This window comes from Nannospalax galili, unplaced genomic scaffold, assembly GCF_000622305.1.
Source record: "Nannospalax galili isolate Female #2095 unplaced genomic scaffold, S.galili_v1.0 scaffold300, whole genome shotgun sequence".
In the NCBI taxonomy this organism is placed as follows: domain Eukaryota; kingdom Metazoa; phylum Chordata; class Mammalia; order Rodentia; family Spalacidae; genus Nannospalax; species Nannospalax galili.
Window position 1 is genome coordinate 3,414,434 of NW_008347322.1, and position 6,423 is coordinate 3,420,856.

Sequence of the window (6,423 nt, forward strand, 5' to 3'; positions counted from 1 at the left end):
ACGAGGAGAAGAGAAAATTCCTTCCTGCTTTGCCTTTATGGCATGTTTCCTTCATCAACCAGTATATGTTCCTGTCATTTTAGATCGAACATCAGGGGGACAAGCTGGAGATGGCGAGAGAGAAACAGCAGGCTTCCCAGAAGGAAAATAAGCAGCTGAGTCTGAAGGTGGATGAGCTGGAGAGGTTAGAGGCACTTGGTCCCATCTCTGTCCTCTTCCTAGGACCTGAGACTTACCACTTAGCTGCTTTGTGCTTAGTGTGCAGAAGTGTTTGAGGGACTCAAGGTCTGAAGGTGCTAGGCAGAATGCAAAGCTGCGTCCGTTTCAGTGGTAAGCCTTATGGGAGAAGGGGAGGGGCTGTCAGCCTTGAGGGATGCTGTTTGATGCTGTAAGCAAGGGCAGCCTTCCCAGTACCACTAATTCATGTGCCAGGCTTTAATCCCAGCACTCAGGACACAGAGGCAGGTGGATCTCTGTGAGGTCAGCCTGGTTTATATAGGGAGTCCCAGGCCAGCCACTGGGGCTACATAGGGAGAGCCTCAAAAAAAAAAAAAAAAAGACACGGTTGGGCCAAGCAGATCAGCAGTACCCACCTTACCGGAACAGCCAGAACTCTGCACCTCTCTGTTTTTCTGCCTTGTGTCCTGACCAGTTTTCCCACTGACTCTTACAGACTGTTAAAGGTAAGGCAGTGAGGCATATACCATTTGGAATCAGAGCTCTGACCTTCAGTCCTGACTCAACCTTGTAACCTGCCCTGTGATCTTGAGTAAATCATTTAACTCTTTGATGACTCAACTAGAGTCATTTAATCTGTTTCCTCATTTTGAGGAAGGATCGATATGGGGTAATATGATAGCTGACAGAAGTACAGCCACTCTTCAGTAAGATGATCCCCGTAGGGCCTGGCATAGAGAGATGGTCAAGATGGGGCTTCACCAGCTGATATCCTTAAGTCATGAATTCTCAAGACCAGCTGTGGTTGGCGCACGTCTGTAATCCCCACACCACAGCTACATAGTGAGGTCTGGTCTCAAAGGAAAAAAAAAACAACGAATTTTTATTTATTTTTAAAGTTTTATTTTTAAGTATGTATGTTCAGGTGCCCTCAGAAGCCAGAAAGAGGGCGTCTGTCAGAACCCCTGGAGCTGGATTAGAGGTAGTTGTGAGCTGCCCCCCATGTGTGCTAGGAATTGAACTTGGGTCATCTGGAAGACCAGGCTGGCCTCTAAGTCACAAGAGATCCACCTGCCTCTGCCTCCCTACTGCTGGGATTAAAGGTGTGCACCACCATGCCTGGCTTTGCTGTATTTTATTTTTTTGTCTTTTTGAGACAGGGTTTTGCTGTAGCCCCAGCTAGCCTGAACTGGCTATGTAGACTAGGCTGGCCTTGAACTCGCATAGATCCATCTGCCTCTGCCTTCCAAGTGCTAGGATTAAAGGTGTGCTCCACCAAGCCTGGCAGCTTTATTTTTAATTGTGTCTGTATGGGTATGTGCATGTAAATGCAGGTACCCACGGATGCCAGAGTCTCTGATCCCCTGGAGCTGGAGTTATAGGTAGTTGTGAGCCAGCTGACACAGGTGCTAGGAACTGAACTGAGTTCCTCTGAAAAAGCAGTATGCACTCTTAACTGCTGAGCCGTCTTTCCAGCCCCTATTTTGGGTTTTTGAGACAGGGTCTTCCTCTGGCATGGAACTTACAGTCCTCCTGCCTTAGTCTCCTGAGTTACTGGGATCGACAGGTGTGAGCTGCCCTGCTCCCCAATTTTTAAATATGAGGAAACTGAGCTCAGGAAGAGGTTATAACTTGCCCAGATTCACACAGCTTTATCAACCAAAGCTACACCTATAACTCTCTTCCTGCAAAGCCATATTATCGTCTGTATGAGGGGAACTGGAGCTATGCCTGGTGGCATGTGACTAACACCAGCTTGTAGTCAGCCCTGCCTACAGAAAAAAGGAGGGCTTGAGCCTGAGTTTCAGAAGTGGAGAGCCAGAGGTCCTCAGCTCGTGCAGCCTGCGGGGAGACTGGAGCAGGGTGGTCTGCTTTCCACCTCTGCTTTGCTGGCTGACCTGGAAAATATGGCTAGGGCCAACAAGACTTGCAGTGTTCCTTAAGTTGGAAGGTGTTCTAGAAGAGCAGTGGGGACAGTGTGTACACAGGGAGGGCCATAGCTGCCCCATGCCTGTCACATGAGGTGCCTGTGGCTCAGCTGAGGTCTCTTGGCTGAGCTGGGTTTTGGTGACAGACTTGTCAGCTGGGCAGACCTCAAGTAAGTGACTCTACCTTCCCTGGGGCTCAGCTTCTTCGCCTCTAGTGTGGCAGGTTCTTCGTGCGACAATGTGTGCGCTGCACATTGCATACTTGGTTACTCTTGGCGTCTTCCCTCGAGGCATACTGTTCTTTGACCCGTTGCTCCAGTTGCTCAGTGCCATGCTGACCTGAAGACTTTTTTTTTTCTTTTTTATTCCTGTGGTTCCTTGGAGATTCTTGGTGTGATGACTTCCCCTGTCCAGGGGAGGCAGCAGCCCTGTGGCAGTGGATCAAGGCAGGTGGGTTATCCAGGCTCTGATTGAATGCTTTCAACTAGGAAACTGGAGGCCACGAGCGCCCAGAATGTCGAGTTCCTACAGGTGATTGCCAAGAGGGAGGAGGCAATCCACCAGGCCCAGTTGCGACTGGAGGAGAAAACACGGGAATGTGGGTCTTTGGCGAGGCAACTGGAGAGCGCCATTGATGATGCCAGAAGGCAGGTAGGTCACAATGCATTCCTTGAAAGCCTGTGGCCTAACTTTCCCAGGCTACCCTCCCATCTATAGAATGGTGTGTAGTACCCTCCTCCTGATGTGTTGTGAGAATCAAATGGGTATCTATTGTAAAGACTCAGTCCTTGGTATGACCATTTATGCCCTTCCTTCTCAGTACTCAGGCTCTTTCACATCTTAGGGATGCTGGTAAAGGGCACACAAAGCTAGATGGCAAGAGCTGCCCCCATAGATGGCTTCTGCCCCAGGGTCCCAGAGAACATGTTTCACACTGATATACAAGTGGTGTCTGTGACTGGGTGGTGGGAGTGGCCAGCACCTACCTCTGTGCTTCCCATGCAGGTGGAGCAAACCAAGGAGCAGGCATTCTCCAAGGAGCGAGCAGCCCAGAGCAAAATCCTGGACCTTGAGACCCAGCTGAGCAGGACCAAGACTGAACTTGGCCAGTTGCGGCGGACTCGTGATGACGTAAGTCAGGCCAGTAGGCAAGGCTGGAAGTAAATACAGCACTGAGCTTCCTTAGGGTCTGTAGGCAAAGCATTCTGTTGATGTTTTTGTGAATCAAGTAGAGGAGGCTGAGATACTAAAGACTCCATTCAATGAAAATTACATAGAAACATCCAAACCTAGCAAAAGAAATAGACATCCAGACAAGAGACATTTAGAACCCCAAGTTCATAGGATCAAAGAAGAATCTCTCCAAGGCACAATCAAGATGTCAAAAATGCAGAGCTTGGCTGGGCAAAGGGTGCATGCATTTAATTCCAGCTCTGCAGAAGCAGGCGGCTCTCTATGTGAAGTTAAAAGCTGTAAGGGTAGGACTGGAGAGGTGGCTCAGCGGTAAGAGCACATACCACTCTTGCAAGAGGACCTGAGTTCAGTTCCCACACCCATGTCATGTGGCTCACAACCTGCCTGTAACTTCAGCTCCAGCGGGTTCTGACCCCTCTGGCCTCCATGGACACTACACTTACATGCATATACCCACACACAGATGCACAGAATTTTTTTTTTTATATACGGTCTTATTGTGTATACCGAAGACCTGCCAGGCTCTGCCTCCAGAGTGCTGGGGTTAAAGGTATACACCGCTATACCAAGCTAAGGTGTAAGGGAAGAGTGCCAACTCACAAAGGCAAACACAAAAGATTAATACCAGATCTCATTTTACAGTCTCTTAGCAACCCTTAAATCCAGTAGCCAGTGATGTCATGTTGTCATGGTTCAAGCCAACCAGGACTGGTATGTCCAGCACCCTGACTTTAAAGTGGACAGAAATAAAGGACACCTCAGGACAAGCACACAGAAGGCAGGTCGTGACCAAACCAGCACTGCAGATCTTCAGGGGTATTACACAGAGTGGGGGGACAAAGTCTCAAACCAGCACTGCAGCTCTTCAAGGGTATTACACAGAGCGGTAGGACAAAGTCTCAGACCAGCACTGCAGATCTTCAGGGGTATTACACAGAGTGGGGGGACAAAGTCTCAAACCAGCACTGCAGATCTTCAGGGGTATTACACAGAGCGGGAGGACAAAGTCTCAAATCAGCACTGCAGATCTTCAGGGGTATTACACAGAGCGGGAGGACAAAGTCTCAAATCAGCACTGCAGATCTTCAGGGGTATTACACAGAGCGGGAGGACAAAGTCTCAAATCAGCACTGCAGATCTTCAGGGGTATTACACAGAGCGGGAGGACAAAGTCTCAAATCAGCACTGCAGATCTTCAGGGGTATTACACAGAGCGGGAGGACAAAGTCTCAAATCAGCACTGCAGATCTTCAGGGGTATTACACAGAGCGGGAGGACAAAGTCTCAAATCAGCACTGCAGATCTTCAGGGGTATTACACAGAGTGGGGGGACAAAGTCTCAAACCAGCACTGCAGCTCTTCAAGGGTATTACACAGAGCGGTAGGACAAAGTCTCAGACCAGCACTGCAGATCTTCAGGGGTATTACACAGAGCGGGAGGACAAAGTCTCAAATCAGCACTGCAGATCTTCAGGGGTATTACACAGAGCGGGAGGACAAAGTCTCAAATCAGCACTGCAGATCTTCAGGGGTATTACACAGAGCGGGAGGACAAAGTCTCAAATCAGCACTGCAGATCTTCAGGGGTATTACACAGAGCGGGAGGACAAAGTCTCAAATCAGCACTGCAGATCTTCAGGGGTATTACACAGAGCGGGAGGACAAAGTCTCAAATCAGCACTGCAGATCTTCAGGGGTATTACACAGAGCGGGAGGACAAAGTCTCAAACCAGCACTGCAGATCTTCAGGGGTATTACACAGAGCGGGAGGACAAAGTCTCAAATCAGCACTGCAGATCTTCAGGGGTATTACACAGAGTGGGGGGACAAAGTCTCAAACCAGCACTGCAGCTCTTGGCACTGCAGATCTTCATGGGTATTACACAGAGTGGGAGGACAAAGTCTCAGACCGGCACTGCAGATCTTCAGGGGTATTACACAGAGTGGGAGGACAAAGTCTCAAACCGGCACTGCAGCTCTTCAGGGGTATTACACAGAGCAGGGGGGACAAAGTCTCAAACCAGCACTGCAGATCTTCAAGGGTATTACACAGAGCAGGGGGGACAAAGTCTCAGCCATGGGAGCACAGGCAGGAAGACCAGGCGATCAAAGGACACTAGGGAGGAGTTTGGCATGACCTGCACAGTAAACAAGCAAACCCCTAATGCTAGTACAGGAGAAAGTGAAAACCCAAAGATTCAGCCCATCAGAAAAGCAACCAACAAAATAGAGGAATTGGTAAATGATAGCCTCGAATGTAAATGTCCTCAACTCACCAGTGAAGAGACAGCTTGGCTAACTGGATTGAAAAGCTAGACCCATACACCTAACTGGTACACACCACAGACTGCGTCAAAGGATGGAACACAATCTATGAGGCAAATGGGAGCCAAAAATAAGTCAAGGTAGCTATTCTGAGAACTGATAAAGTTCAAACCAGCATTAGAGATTTTAAAAGGCCATTATAAATTAATAAAGGGAGTAATTAATTGAAAAGATAGAAGTTATATATGCACCAAATGTTTCATAAAACACTAATTAACATAAAAGGTCAGGTAGGTCCTGATGAAATAACAGTGAGTGACTTAAACATCCTCCTCTCAATCTGGGAGGGTAGTTCAGTTGGTAGGGTGCTTGCCTAAAAAATGCAGAAAGGCCTGGGTTCAGCACTCCTATGTATTGGGCATGGTGGCACAGGCCTGGAATCCTAGCACTTGAGAGGTCAAACAGGAGGATCAGCAGTTGAAGATCATCTTCACCCAGGCTTGGATACAGGAGACCCTGTCTTTTTTTTTTAAAGAAAAAACGGCTCCACAGGGTGTGGTGACACATACCTTTAATCCCAGCACTTGGAAGGCAGAGGCAGGCAGCTCTGTGAGTTCAAGAGCAGCCTGGTCTACATAGCGAGTCCCAGGCTACAGGAGACCCTGTCTCAAAAAGACAAAAAAAGAGGCTCCCAATAAAGAAAAACCCAGAACCAGATGGAGTCACTGCTAAACTCTACTGAACTTTTTTTTAAACAAATTTATATATATATTTTTTGGTCTTTTTGAGACAGGGTCTCCCTGTAGCCCCAGCTGTCCTGGAACTCACTATGTAGACCAGGTTGGCCTCAAAATCACTG